General features: G+C 40.5%; 1 protein-coding gene across 2 annotated transcripts in view; it reads right to left on the bottom strand.

Moving 5' to 3' along the window:
* The window catches only part of ST6GAL2 (ST6 beta-galactoside alpha-2,6-sialyltransferase 2), a 175265-nt gene extending 169267 nt beyond the window's left edge, over nucleotides 1–5998 (bottom strand). Inside the window, exon 1 of one of the 2 annotated variants that reach the window (XM_064710042.1) lies at nucleotides 5952–5998. The gene's annotated coding sequence lies outside the window, so the exon portion shown is untranslated. The remainder of the gene's footprint in view (nucleotides 1–5951) is intronic. The other variant, XM_064710060.1, reaches the window with a different exon arrangement.
* Nucleotides 5999–16104: the final 10106 nt, after the last annotated feature.

Raw genomic sequence — 16104 nt, 5'->3', positions numbered from 1 at the left:
GTAACATGCCAGAATCTGGGTGCTTGCTCTAATAGTAAGCTCTAGGGAGCTGTTTGAAACTCTACCAAGAAGACAGACGCTTGGAAAAAACCTCTTGGGAGTTTTGTTCTGTGCTGAGCCTTGGCTTGAGTCACCTTATTGACCTGTGATTGAATGCATCTAAAAGACAACAAGAGTTATGAGATGGAGGGATCTGGATTTATCTTGAGGCATTGTACAACAATTCTGTTAGAAATATAATTCTGTTAGAACTAACTGAAGGAGACCTTTTGCATCTCACTTTCTGAGGTTTCTTTTTAGGACCGTCATCATAAATTAGGCTTTTAGTTGAGCTAGAGAGGTGGTCAGTTTTATTCTGTCTTTCTCAGCATAAAAAAAAAAAAAAGATTTCCAGTAAAGTTTATGTGTTGTTTTTTCACACTAATATTTTTACTCTTCTCTCTGTCCTGTGTTGTGACTATTGTGACTTGTATTCTCCCCTCATTGTGCTCCCAGTGGAGCACAAGAGGAGAAAGGATGTAGAGCAGCTGTTCTGTACAGGTTCACTGTCCTCTGAAACAGCCTTTGTTTACTCTGTGCTGCCCCTACAACCAGGTTTAATGCCCCTGGGGTGGATGAAATTAATCACAGATCAGTTCACTGACCGTTTTAACTTCAGCTGAGAGATGGTTTCTGGCTCTTTAAAGGGGGCAAAGTATACTCTTTAAATTTTGTTGAAATATATTTTAATATAAAATATACTAAATAAGAAGATAAGAGCATGCAGTACACCAAAATCTGCTCCTGTTTCACACAGCCTGTTCCAGCCAAATGCATTAACTTTTGTTTGGGACACAAACACAGTAGGATTGTGGAGTGGTGTTTTGATTGTTTTACACTGAAGGTGCCAGCTGTCAGAGATGTGAGTGGGTTTCTGGACAGAAAGAGAATTCTTCAAGAATATGCTTTGTTAGGGCACTTGTCAGCTCACCACAGATCCACCTTATCGAGTCAGCTGTCAGAAACAAACACTTACTGCAGTCAGTTGTGTGCAGCTGATAGAACTGCCAAAGAAATTGGTATTTCTCAGTATTCTTGATATAATTGCCACATACATTCCCAGACACCGATTCCAGAAATGATATGCTGAGTCTTTTCTTCAAACACTTGGATGAAGACATTATAGTATTTACTGAGAGGATCAGCTGTAGATGGGGGAACAGAAGTTTTCTGAGACTGCTGCACCAGTCCTGGAAAGTGTCTGGAGTCTGCAGGTGCTTCTGTGCCCTGTACTCTGAGGGAAATGTTCCCCAGTACCACTGGCACCATCCAGCTGTCTGAGGCTGATGCTAAGAATATCTGCTGGTGGTATGTGGGGAGAATTCTTCCACCTAAAGGCAGCAGGCGGGACCTGTGTAGGTGCTGCCTGTGTAGGTATTGTGCGTATAAGGCACAGCCTCTCTCCCCAGTATGCTGCATAAGCACAGAAGACAGAAAACGGGTGCATAGGTGGAAGGAGAGGCAGAAATATTTTCTCTTTTTTGCAGATGAGGAGACATCCAATCTGGAGGTCTGAACACTAGCCACTGAACATGAGGGTCAGAGTCCCAAAAAAGGAATTGTTTCCAAATGTTTCCCATTTTCCAGTAGCATTGTTTAAGACGTTCGTGAAGAGAAAGGAACAGTGTTGCATGTGAATGAAAATTCCTAAGTGTTGTGGCAATGTATTAAAACACATTGCATTTGAGTACTTGTCAAGTACAAAATGCAAGTGGCTAATGCTGCAGTCAAATGCATTTTTTCAAGAAGTCAGCTGCTTTCTTATTGCATTTATAAAATATATCTTCATGGAATTATGTTTTCTGAGACATGAATCAACACAACATATGTTACAGTGCTTCAGCTTTGTTTTCATAATGAAAAGAAGCTGTTTTAATAGCATCTGCTATAGTGCTGGGAACGTATCCTGCCACAGATTCTCAGTGAAAAAACGCCAATTGCAAGTCAAAGAACTCAGATCCAGGTTTAAAGGAATGGGATGTGATTATGCCTGCTATTACCTAGTTATCTGTTCTGCTCTTCTTCATTTCTTCAATTATTTAGCAGAGTTAACACAGAAATGCAGTAAAGGAAACACTCAAACCCAGTATTATTTCTGGGTATAGACCAGCAAGGAATTTTTTCTTCTTTAAACCAGCAAGGAATTTTGACTGCAAAGTCCTATTGAAATATTTTTTTTTTCCTTTAGGATGGTAGCTTTCCTTTGCTGCAGTCATCTTCTAAAATATACATTATAGATTATCTTCCTTTGAGAAAATAGTGAAAGGAAAACTTGCTGTACTGGGACTTGGTAAACTGCCTCTAATCTAATTTATATTACAGGGTACCAATTACTGAGGAATTCATATACTGCTAAATGTCACTTCCAGTCTTTTCCTAGCAATGACAAAAACAATTTGTGATTCATTCTAATCACAAGAAGGCCACACATAATTCCCCTCATAACTGCAAGATTATGGCTTTTCAATGTCCTTTCACCCTTCCCACTGCCCTGCAGTAAAAGAAAATAACAGTTGTTTGGATTTTGAGTTGTTTCTCTGGGCCCAGAAACTAAAAGGTAATGACAGAACTTTTGAATAGTTTTCTCTTCTTTTGACCCTGCCAAAGTGCAAGGAGTTACAAAAAAAATGAACAGTTATGATCAGAAGATTGCACTAGGCTTTTACACATGCTAAGTAATCTGGCTGTACATAATATTTCATATTTCCATGTAGCCTGATAGACATAAAGGTGTGCAACGAGTGGAGGTGTGATATCTGTTTCAAAGAGCATTGGTCTAAATCACAGCCATGGAGATTTCTCAGGGAAAGGGGAAAGATGAAGGATGTCTGAGTACAGCAGTGGGGGTTTTAGGGTGATAAACCTAAAAACAGAGACACCAGTCTCTGCTTCCTTGGTTTGGTTTTGCAATTCTTATAAACAGAATTGTAGTCAAGTAATGCAAACAAAAGCCTCAGCTGGCACAGGGAATACTCTTTGAAAATCCCTGTTTTTTCAGTTGACAATGATATATAGATCTTTATGCTTTCGTGATGGATATTGAAATGCCTGGATTGATAAGTTTTGCTATATATAAAAATAGATAGGGGAAATATAAAACTTTGACATATAAAAGGATGATAAACTAGAAATATAATTTAAAAGAACTCTGCCAGTGCTTGAGTGTCTGGCATTTTCTGCTTCATGAATTGTAATCTTTGATGGGGGGCAGGGAGAAGAGCTCATTTTCACTCAGAGAAGCAACAGAGAGAATTTCTGATGAAAACAGAGGTTGTCTTGAAGGCACATTTAGATCTCCCTGGCTCATACTGTCAGGGTCTGAAGATCTTTTTATCAGCAAGATCTTAAGACCATGCCTGGTGATCCTCCAGGAATAACTCCCCTAGGGCTGCTAGGGAGGATGGAGTGAGGCTCTGCCAGGTGACACATGCTGACTGCAGGGTGACAGTCACATCAGCCCGAGCACAGGCAAGGTCTCCTGCCCACCTCTGACCAGGGATCTGCTCCTGTATGGATGTGTGGGCACACAGCCATAAATAGGGTGGCCTTGTCTGTGAGACAGGCTGTCCCTTGTACAGCAAGACACAAATAGTTCCTGCCTTCCCACATTTCTGTGAGAAGGGGGGAGACAGATTTCTTGTGACATGAGTGAGGGTCTGCAGAGCATGCACTGCCCATGATAAACACAGATTTTGCCTATCAGAAAAGACGCTTTCCTCATTTTTTTTTCTTGTGCTGAGTTGCATCACCCTCACAGAGCAAACTTCCAATAGGCAGAAAGGTCATGGCATCTGGTCCCTGGTGAAATGTTCCCAGTATTTCTCCACCATCCTGACCTGATATTAAGATGTTTTTTAGAACATCCTGCTATGCTGATAGCAAACAGATGACAGCAGAGTTCACATACTAGAATGAGCATGGTCAGGGCTGAATTTAACACAAGGATGTGTCATTGAGCTGGAGAGCTACCTGTTCCTGCTCTTCTTCAGACTGGAATTCTTTTCATTGTGCTGTTTCTTCTCTTTCATACATCCAAGCAGATGTTGAAAGCAAAACAAACTTAGAAAAGAGAATACTCAATTGTACTCAAGAGTATTCCAGCAGAGATTTATGTAGTTAATGGATGAAAATACAAAAGAACCCCAAAAACAGCCAGACCTCAAACATCTTCTTCACTTATCACTTTCTTCCCCGTGGAAATTATTATTCTCTATATTGAACTTCAGTATTATACTTAATGTACTAAGCAGCCCAGGTGATGCAATTTTGACAACATTTTAATTTATTGATGAACTAATGTTGTCTCTGACAACCTGGAACATGAGACATTCTCCTACTTGCAATTTCCACTGCTACATGTTCCATCAACTTGCTTATCAATCCCCTAGTCCTCCGCACCCTTTTTCATGATTCCCCTTCCCCACAACATAAAATGACTGAGTTTCAGGAAGCAACATCTATTCTGTGCTTGGCTAATCTCTGCTTTAATATTTGCTTGAAAGTTGTCCTTTAATAAACATTGAAATCTTTTGGAAAGGGAAAATCTGTCAGTATCACTCTTTTGACATGTAGAAAAGATGTAAATTTACTCATACAAACTGGAAAGACATCACTGCAGACCTGAAATCTAATCCTTTGAGCTATCATGTTTGCTCAGTAGCAAAGGAAATAATGTCTAGGGACACTGAGTGGCAGTTTCACATCATGGGTATATGTTTTCTAAATACAAGGAGCAGGTTACCCCCATAGTTACAAGTACAGCTGTGTCACCTGTGTGTGATCCGACAGACAGCTGTAGCCAACAGAGGTGTGAACTGGACAGACGGTAACAAATGAGCCAGTGGCCTCATGCCCAGCTAGTCAGGCTGTCATCTCTTGTAGATTGGATTTATCCATCAGGGGAGTGAGTAGCTGAGGTTCAGTTCAGAGGCAGTCATTCTGTTAATGCTCTGTGCTGCCTGACAAAAACCTCAGCCTGTCCCTGCTTAACTCATTCCTACTTTTCAAATCAAAACACAGCCAGGTCCAAGGTACTGGGATTCTCAAATAACGGCATTATTTCAGCCTCTTGTTTCAAATGCCACTGCTCAACTGGGGCAAGGAGAGTTGTGACCTGACCTCTCCAGTGGCCTCTATAATTTTCTGTGGAGTTCAATGAGCTTGGCTCATAGGATCAAGGCAAAGAAGAAGAGTGTCTGGGAATGCTTTTTGCTACATGTACTGAAAGGACCTACCTGAAGAGTGCTACTTTTCATGTGGATGACTAATAAAACATGTGATGCAAGTGCAAACATCAGCATCTTGAGCAGCAAATGTGCATCTCCCAGCTTTTTGAACTTTTTGTGAGCATAGCAAGTCTGTACAATCAACACCAGAAACATGCACAAGAATATAAATGCAAGTAAAAAGCACACGTTATCTCCTCTTTAGCTTCAGCTCTCATCCCTCTTCTGATAAAAGTTCTACATTTCAAATGTCATCACTCTGCAAGAAGATACAGTTTCTTCTTTCTGAGCCTATTAACACATTCAACACAATCAAAAAGACCAGATGGGGGAAAGGACAACAAGAGAAAGATGGTAGGGGTAAACAAAACAAAGCAACACACAACCACTTTTCTGGCAGTTTTGAGAAGCATTTACTAATCTTATCTTAGGTAGAATAATTCTGCTCTCTTTCAGGCATTCCTGAATGTACTTAGCATTGCTCTTGAGCATGCAAAACATTCCTCGTGATTGCCTGCACATCCCAGCAATCCACAGAAGATTTTACACATTTATTACACAAAATCCTTGAAATCTAATGGATCTTAAGCTGCACACGGGTTCTGAGTATCCCCAGAGCTCCCTGCCACCCCCCCATCCTGCCTTTTGCTGAGTTAATCCGCAGCCCTGCCGGCTGAGGGGACTTACCAAGGGCTTTCCGATGGGAGGAAGCAGTTTGGAGCTCGCACACGCTGGAATAGCTGCTACCCAGTAATGAAGCAGGAGCTGAGAAGTCTCACTCTTTCAGCAGCTATTCAGGTAGTGCTGCCAGCTTTCTCCAGCTCTCTGCACACACACACACGGGGCGGGGGGGTAGGGAGGGGAGGGAGTGGGAAGGGGGGAGACAGGGAAAGGCACAATAAACTCTGACTATAATTATGAGAGCTCCTTTCTACAAATTGTAGCAGCAAGAGATCCCTTCAGCAGCCTTTTCAGCATGATCTCTTCAAAAAGGAGTCCCTTGCAAAAAATTGCATCCTTCCTACTCTCTTTCACTGTAAGAAAAATTAAAGCCAGCTCTCACAGAGATTTAGTCATTGATGTATCATAGAGAGGTTATTGTTGATCAGAGTTTTATTTTTTTATTTTTTTTATGATGAAAGTTTTATTATAAAATCTAGCCTAGCTTGCAGTCAAAAAGAGACCTGACTTTGCTCTTTATAAGGAACAATCTCCCAGGAAAGCAGTTTAGATCAATAATTTCATGCATTTAATGACTGTATTTATGAAAGAAAGCATCCAGGCTAAGCAATTCACTAACTGAAAAGGTAACAGTTTAGCAAATACACATCATTGCCTTTTTGTACCTGCATACACCATTAAAGGAAAAATGCAATGCTACATGTAAATTCATGGAAGGATTTACAATGGAATATTATTGCATTTGGCAAAGGGATCTGAAGGATTTTAAAAAGCTTAATCTCCAAGACAGATCCTTTCTTTAAAGTTCTTCAGAATCCTATTCTTTGGAATCCTTGTTCTTTGAAGCCTTAAAATTATTTATCTTGTCATTACTCCTGATGTCACCTTTGATAAAATGAGATTAAAAAATATCCTCTTCCTAAGTAAAAGAGAGAAGTGTTCTTCAATATTTCCCACCATCAATCCATCTCTCTTTCTCCCATATGATCACCCATACACTCACCTACACACGTGCACAACACAATAGCAAATGTAACAACTGGGGGGCTGAAATCCTACACTTCCTTCAATCTACCAGCAGCCTGATTGCCCAGAAAGCAGTGGCTTTGTCCACGTCTTGGTACATTTCAAATGACTACAGATTCATCTGTAAAGCAGTTGAAGAAAAGGGTGAAAAAATATAAGTAGGATGTGTGAATCTGACTTTGTCCCCATGAGCAACTGGGGAGCACCAGTGAGCCAGCTTGGCAGAGCCCCCGTGTGACAATGACTTCAAGGACTATTTGTTGGTATCACCATTCAGATGCACCTTGAAACAAGGATGGAAATGGGAAGAAAAGAAGAGAAAATAATTGACAGAAGCCTATTTAAAAAAAAAAATCAGTCACAACTGAGAGTTGCCTTATTGATAGTTCTATCTAAAATATGTTAGTGCTTTGCAGTGTTCCATGAAAGCCTTGTTCAGCCTGCTAACATTTTTCAGGGGATGTTTTCAAACACAGCTGCCTCATTATTAATCTCCAAAACATGTACTTAATATTTGCTTTTAATCAAAGAGAAATAATTTTTGAGCCTGGTAAGTTTATTAGGAAATCATAAAACATGAAGTGAGAGAAGCTTCTTCCAAGGCTTTGACTTGTCTCAGTAGAAGAAGATGAAAAGATGGAAATTTCTGTCCTTTGTTGCTCCTGCCTCCCTGCTGCTCAGAGTGGATTAGGCAGCAGGTGGTAAATACAACCTTGTGTTTAAGCTGCAGACTAACACTGTCTGCCACCTCTTGGTCCTGAAGGAGCCCCAAAGCAGATGGCCACAAAGGCATGTGGGGTCATCGGTGGCATAGACAGAGGCAGCCATGACTTTCAAGACTTGGTTTTTCTTGGTATAAAAAGCAGGGACTATTGGTGACCTATAGACCATACATTGCAACATCCTACTGGTTGTTCATTTGCTGTGGAAGTTCAGCCTCACAAAACACATTCTTCATCTGTCTACTCATCGTCTGGAGAGGTTAGTCAGGAGATTGGCAAGCTATGATGTTTGAAATGGCAGAGGACTTCTGCCAAGGTCACAGCAGTTTTGCCCCAGTACTATTGGGGATCCCTGATCCCTGTCATCATCCTCTCTGCCATCACAAGCACCCTTACTGCAGGACCTGGGGGGCCTGAGGCAGCCTCACTGCACTCCCACAGCTGGCATGTCTGTGCTCCAGCAGCAGGATAAAGCAGGCTTGGGCAAGAGCTGCAGGGATCTGCTGTAGGCAGAGCCTCCCCACCTTGTGAGCTGTGCTAGCTGCAGGTGCAGGTTTTGAAAAGATTATTTCTAGAAACTACAAGTAGGCAGCGGCAACATGTTTGCTTTGGGAGGGCAACCCCAATAGCTGACATGTGAGATCTTCCTGCATTGAAAACAAACTGTCCAGCCCTTTAGCTGTTCCTCCATCCGGGCTTGCTAATGAGAAGGTTCACAGAGAAGAATGGAAACAGAGTTCAAAAAATACCTCTTGCCATCATGATAGGAGGGTTCTGCTCTTAGGGAATTAGATTAATTTAATCAGATCTGTGGGTTGTCACTAGTGAGTGCATGCAACTTACACTTTAATGAAAAAAGATTCTTTTTTGCAGCGCAAGAATCTGGGAGAATTCTTCCACAAATTGCAGCTCTACAACTTGGAAAGAACTAACAAATCATCTGTGACTTGTGAATCTAATTGTATTGTGCAAAGAATGTTTCCTTCAGGGCTCTTTCCCTGATACATGTATCTATTTGCCATTCTTCTTTGACATAAACACATTTCTGTGGTTTGCTTGTCAATAAATATCCTTAATTTTTAATGAGTAATACTAAAGTCATTGACCTCCAGTAGAAGCAGGTTCTTAAAGAAATACCTCTCATTTTCTCTGAGATGTGCAACATTTTGCTTGAAGTACACCTCTGGGCTAAAATGTGCATTTAATATACTGGAGGATGAGGGTGATACCTGGGTTTGTTTTATTTCTTGCATGGATTCTGCTCTCCATCAGTATCAACTACAAGTTTTACACACTTGTATCCTGCTTACTCTCTAAAAAGAATTGACTTACCTAATACAGCATATGGTATCCTTTGTCAGTCAGTTTGGACTGGGCACTGACTGATTCCAGCAAGTTCTAATAACATTTTTTTCTTTGTCTCTTCTTCTTCTTACCCTTTCCATGATTTATTGAGCAGAATGGTTTCACTAAGGAAGGAGGTATTAGTGCATACTTTATAATGATGTCAGAATTATCCCAGTGTCAGTACTACTAATACAGGAGAATCAATATCAGTTTTACAATGAAAAGAAATCTGGATGATCTGATATATGGAAGCACATAAATCATGCATGCATGCAGCTTCTGCCTCATGAGTGACACCACACTAGCTCAGATAAAACTGATTTCTGAAGACATAACTATCCCCTTTCATTCCTTCCTCACAAAATTCTAATCATTTTACAGTGCAAAGATACAGACACAGCCTTTCAGACAATGATTTTTATGTGTGCTAGATTGCCAGAATTAAGTATGTACATCTTAATATCACAGGTGCAGGATTTTACCCCATTGATTAAAAGAATCAATTCCTTGATTCATGGAAAATTCATGAATGGGAGGAGTGAAATTTCTGTGATAAAGCTTATATTCTGTTCTCATTTACATCCAGGTAAACCTAATTTCAATGTTTTGCATCAATACTAACTGTCATCCGCAACACAATATTAATCAAGGTAGTGCTGTTAAATCTAGTATAGCACGTAAAAAACCTGCAAATTCTATCTGAGGTAGAGATTCTCTCTGACATAGAGATTTAGCACCTGTGAATATCAATGTGTGCCTTTATAAAGTTACATAGAATCAGCAGGAACTTCTGCAATGTCATTACAGAACCCAAACCTCAAGGTCAAGCTGTAAAACCCTCAGGGTTTCTAAGCCACTGAAATTTTGAATTCATTATTCTGAGGAGGCTACTCTTTAAATAGAAGTAGTTGACAGTGAGTGACAATTCTTTGGAATTGTGTATCAGCAATAATGCATTGCTTGTGTCAGCTGAAGAGAAAGGTAATTCACAGTAATGTTTATTAACTAATTAGGATTACATAATGTTTTGTAATCCAGGATGAGCTGGGGAAAAAACTGTTTATAAAACTTTTGTGACTGTTTTTTCTCTTTTTAAAATAAAGCAAATAAATTAATTTTTATGTACTTCTATAAAACCTGAGATGTTGAGTTGAAGTTATGTTCTATTGAGGGCTTTTTGGAGTGTTCATAGTAAGGAAGGTTCTAGGCAGATCCATGCAGAAGCTCAGTCTCACTCACTATCCTGTAGTGGAGGGCTTCTATCCCTACATTTTCTACCCTTGCTGATTGAAAGAGATGAAATATCAACACTGGTTAAGCCCTCAGCATATGTAAAACTGCGGGTGTCTGCTACAAAGACACAAGCTAGGGACACAGAGTTGGGGCAACCCAACTGGAAGCTCACCAGTAACTTGAAATAACTTTAAACAGTATTTCTGTGCTTTTATTTACATTTGAGGAGTTTTGATGACCATCACCACCTATTGAATCTGAGGAAAAAAAAAAGCAGTTTGCATAGTAATTGCCATTGTGTGGCATATTGAAAGACCTGAGAAGTAGAAAAGAAGGACTTTAGGAAGCTAATACCTGGGCAGACTTGCCCTGGGAAGGTGACAGCTAGCAGAACATCTCTGTGAAATATGGAAAAACAGCAGCACAAACAGGTGAGTTGGGTATAAAAGTGCTCACTGCTGAGTCCAGTGTTTTTCCAGCAAGCTTTTAACTCCCCGTGTTTTGATCTAGCAGAAAGTCATCACAGAGCATGGCTTTCTTTATCACTCTCTGCATTTTGAATGTGTCAGAAAATTTCAGTCCCAGCCATTAGAGCATTGGTACCAGCACTCAAGTTAACTGATCTGGCTGCAGGTCTGTTTAGGCTGCCTCTCCATCACCATAAAGGTGCTCTTCCAGTAACCCCTGAGTGATCTAAAGGAGCTTGTTTCCTTCTCCTGGCTCTGGATGGCTGTGGTGGAGGCTAACAAGCATGTGTGTGTGTGTGTGCTGCTGTGCTTGATGAGGAAGAATCACATAAGCATGACAGGAAGAGAAACCTGCAAACAGGGATTGTACCATTTTCTTTGAAAGAGTTGAAATGTGTCATTGTATTGATGTCTGCTAGACCTGAGTGCCATAACTGTGGGGCAATCACTAAAGTGTCTGGGATATGCCTAATTGTGCATGGTTTCATGATACAATATAAGATTAATTATCAGCTTGCCTCTGTCAAAAGGGAGAGTCTTATTATCCTCTCCCAGCTCCTCATCCCAGCTGTGATTTTTGTGGCATATTTTGAGCCAGACCTGGCTCTCATCTGAGTGCACAACAAGAAGTTCAACACATTTAAAAGGCAGAAAAATCACCCAGCATATAAAAGCCGGTGATGAATCTCTGTGGCAGTGATTAGAATGAGTTTACTCCAAGTAAAACAGAGTGACAGCCCAGGACCAGGTAAGGGAGGAGCAGAGGTTATCACATTTCCTTTTCAGCAATAGGGAGCACAGCTTATCATAAAATCATACAGGAGCATACCTCTGAGGTACTGTGCTGCGTTGCAACTCTCTGCAGTCACAGCTTCCTTTAAGACTGGTTTTACATTAAACATTGTGCTATGCAGGCTTAATCAGCAAGGAACAATGTACTGCACCATCAGAAAATTAAGCACCTCTACAAGAAACCAGATTTGAAACAGACCAGGGCTATTCCTTTAGATTATCACAGAGAAAAGAAAAAATCAACAACCTTCTAATTGTTTTTCTCTTTTTCCAAGAGAAAGGAAAAACAGGATTTCACTGTTGACCTTTTAATGTGAAGGGCTACTGATTAACCCAGATCTTATAAAAGATAATGGGGTTAAGAGCATGAGGAAGGGGAAAAGAGAACATGGAAAGGGAAAATGGACAGAAGTCCTCACTTTAGTCTGAGCCTAAACTCACATGAAAACAACACATAGACTTGGGTTATGCACAGAGCATTGCCCACCATATCATCCAGGCAGAGGTGGTTAAACCTAGGAGAGCAGAGCATGTGTGTGCTCATGCAGTGTGTTCATGCAGTGGTTGTGCTTGGAGGCAGAGGCATCAACCCCTTAAGCCATGCTGCAGCTTCTGTCCAGATCCCACCTTTGGGCAGAAAGTAGAGCATGGAGGAAGAGGAGTCCTGCCCTGATGTTGCCTGGATTTGTCCCTGTGCCCAGAAGCACAGTGATGCTCCCAGACACAGAAGGATGTACATCCAGCAGGAATGCAATCTAGCTGAGAAAATGATGGTTGAAAACATGAGACAACACAGACAAGATCAGGATCACATCAAAAAACAGCTATTCTTTTTAGGGAAAGTACAAATAAATTTCCTGTCATTAATCTGACATCCCAGGCTGACTTTCTTGCAGGACATAAGTCCAGGCTGCTGTCTGCTAATTTTCCATGACTCCTCACTTCCTCCTCAGGCATAAAAAAGTTTTCTGGGCCATAACTGCTTAGCTGCACTGCCTCTGCCCCCGGCACACTGCAAGGAGCCTGGAGGGGGGAATATGACAAGGATGTGAGGGGTGGCTGAGGGACTCAGGCTCTGTCTCAGTACCACTGGAATGATAGTTGCACCTTGCCATGCCTTGGTAAATAGTTGTCCCTAATGGAAGAGAAGGCTCTGCCTTTGAACCAAGCCTTGTATTGTTAGTGAGGACACAACCACTGGTGGCACAAGGCCATCTGATGACACCTACCGCAAGGGAGAAAGTATCATCAGCAACCTCCAGAAAAAGAGGAAGGAATTGAAATCCTACACTGGCTACCATGGAAGCTGGATTGTCACATAAAAGCTGAACGGAAGCAGTGGATGCGAAAACTGGGGAAGAAAATGAACATTAGCTATTTTTTATTGTATCCCTGAGGGAGAGAGATGAGAACAAAGAATGCCAAAAGCATAAGAACAGCTGATAAAGGTTTACTCAGCTCAGAAAATCCTACTCTAACATTTCTTATTCTATGAAATATAAATTAAGCCATTAGTACTTGAGGGGGTTTGATTTCTGAATATGTACAAATCTAAATGCATTCTACTTGGTGTCTGAAAACCTTGAAAGCCTGAGAAGACTTGAGATTATCCTAGCTACACAAATAGGGCATTGTAGGAAAGTCCTCTTTTATTTCTTACTCTGACCTAGGTAAAATAGTGCAAATTTGCTCCTTATATGAAAAGACCATATGCTGTAGCCAAAATATTTGGAGTAGATCTTTAGCTAAAAATTTTTAAATGGAATTAGTGCAGTTTACACCAGTAGAGCATCTAGGAACTTGAGACAAATGTAACAGAGGAACAACATACTGCTGAATCAGTTTGCTCTTTTTATTTTCAGTTAATTCCCCCAAAACTGCCTGTGCATGCTCTAGGCATTTTTGCAAAGATTTGGTTTAAATTCACCATGTTGCTATGCACTTAACTGTGAGTTTATATTTTAGCCCAAAGAATTCATGTGTAGGGTGGTTGTTTTCGCCAGACATGAGTCCACAGAGGAACAAAAGGCATAGAAATAACAAATAATAAGAGCATTTAGAAAGCAATGATAAATCCTCAGAAACATAATTGAATGTGTTGTAATTTTTAAATATAATTTATGCTTGAGACTTTTCTCGTTCTCTATATAAGCCCACAGTACTGAAGAAGTAATAATACCCTGTGCTACTAGGTGGGCATAGGAAAGAATATGGCTGGATCTCGTGGGTGCTCAGCACCTCCAGAGGTGCAAGAAGACTTAACATAAGGATTTCAGAAAGCCAAATTCAAATTCCACAGTCTCAATCTTCTGCTTAACCTTTTTCACAGTGAGCCCACTGAGGAAAGACAGGGCCAGGATTTTGCTTCAGGATAAGCAACAACATAGGAAAGTGGAAAATGCCTGCCTGCAGCAGCTTATGGATGTGTCTGTACTGCCTTTTGTACTGCACAAGGGTTCTCTGGCCAAGACCTGTGGTGGAGCACAGAATCTGCTGCAGCAGACATGACATGGAAGGTGGGTATCCATATGCATCTTCCATGAAATATGATCATTGCAGTAATCCAACTGCTGCAGTTTCTGAATTCTGGCTGACACGTAGAAGTTGTTGCTTTGAGAAGGTCACTGCAGCTGGGTTTGGACTCCTCTGCTGGATGTGTGATCAGCAAGAAAGAGACGTAGTCTTCATAATTTGAGCCAGACAAGCCATCAGGCTGTCTGAAGCCTGGGAAGACAGTCTGGCTTTAAACAGCATTACCAGCAAATTATTTTTTCCAGGCTACTGCCTGTGTGTGTGCATGTGTGTTATTTACTCTAGATTTTTAGTGCCTCTTAAGATGTACCCAAAGGACCGAGCTTGCCCAGGAGTTGAAGGTAACATTGAACTTGAAGATGGCAATGAGAAAGGGTTATGCTGGCCTAAGGCAGGGAACTTGCATCCTGCAGAATTTAATTTAGCTGGAGAGGTAACCAAAAGCCACTCTGTGCCCGGGAATGAGAGGGGTGGGGGAGGAGTGTGGGGGAAGTGCCATAGAAAATAAAAAAGCAGTGAACAAGTTATGGAAAACCTAAGAAACTAAAAGCTTAGCAAATTGGAATTTAGTACAGTAGTATGGAAAGTGTCCATGTAGGAAGTTGGCCTCTTAAGCCTGTGGCTTTTCCATGTTTTTCCTATCAGTATCAGCCAAAATGGGTCTTGATGATGTTGGGGAATTTTGAAAGGCACCCAGGCCAAGCAACATGCATGCTGCTATAATGTCAGCAGTGGCTAATGTGTGGAGGTCTTACTGAAAAGAAGAGCGTAGAATTGGGTGACTCAGCCCAAGGGGAGGCAGCTCTCAAAGGACAGCTGTATCAAGACATCTCTAAACTGAGATGGGTGGTTCGGCCATCACTGTCCAAACTTTCCATGTACTCCCTGCAAGGAAAAGAGTAGTCTGTTATTAGCAATGACCATGAGGTTTTCCTATGATTAATCTTTACACTTTGGAGTCAGAGAGAAGCTATTGGCACAGCTGCTGTAACACATTGGAACAGATCTTGGTGGGTTGAAACATTAACTTGGTCATTAGATCAAGTATTATTTATCAGATGGTACAACATGTTAGTCTCTAATCACCTGTTTAAAGAGATCAAAATCCAGTGTTATAAAATCATTTTATCTTGAATTTAATAAGTCTTTACTAGATTCTATATTTACAAAAGTGATTTTCTCAACACAGAATGCATCTTGACTATATTTCTCCAGTGTTTACTGCCCAATGGAGTAATTGAATGCGCTTTAATAAAAAGTAGATAAAGAGATTTGGAAGAAAGGAAGAGCAAAAAAAGCAAGACCTAACATCTATTAATTATTTCATCTTTATGTATGTAATGCATCAGTTTTAGATGCACTTACTTGTTAAATTATTATACAGTTGTTATGGAAGCATCAAGCTGTTGACTAAGCCAATGCAAGGCATTTTAAGAAGCACTAAGTGTAAACTGAAAAGAATTCATGTTATTTTAATGAGGTTTTTTGTTGTGTTGTTGTTTTTTGCTTGTATTTTCATCCCAGAAGAAAATCCAAATGAAAACCAGAGGCCTGTTCCTGCCAGCTTTTGCAGAGTTAAACCATCCCACCAGCTTTAACAGAAGAGTAGAAACGTTGGAGAATTATCCATCTGAACAAAACTTTAGGAATATCAGCTAGCAAGATTGATTGCAATTCTGTCTTCAGTGCAATGTTGATTATATAACAAAAATTGTTTGATTTCAAGACATAGAGGCCTATTTTCAGTTTTATTATTATGTGTCATTTACCTAAAGCACACTAGACTAGATTCTTTGTTACTTTGTACTCAATACAAGCATCAACACTTTTTTTAGCAATTTGCACCCAGCTTGACCACAATGCCAATTTCCAAGTGAGAAAGCTGATCAAGGATAGGGCTCTGGCTGTTACATCGTTCTGTATTAATAGGTAGCTTCATTTTTAGGGATCACCATTTTCTTTAATCTTTTGTGGAACATCAAGGTATTACTTGGCAATATTTTATTAAGATGATGTGAGATGAGCTCTTTCAGAGGAAAA

This window comes from Zonotrichia leucophrys, chromosome 1 (genome assembly GCF_028769735.1).
Source record: "Zonotrichia leucophrys gambelii isolate GWCS_2022_RI chromosome 1, RI_Zleu_2.0, whole genome shotgun sequence".
NCBI lineage: Eukaryota > Metazoa > Chordata > Aves > Passeriformes > Passerellidae > Zonotrichia > Zonotrichia leucophrys.
Note: the sequence above shows the minus strand (reverse complement) of the source record. Positions and strands in the feature narration are given on the sequence as shown.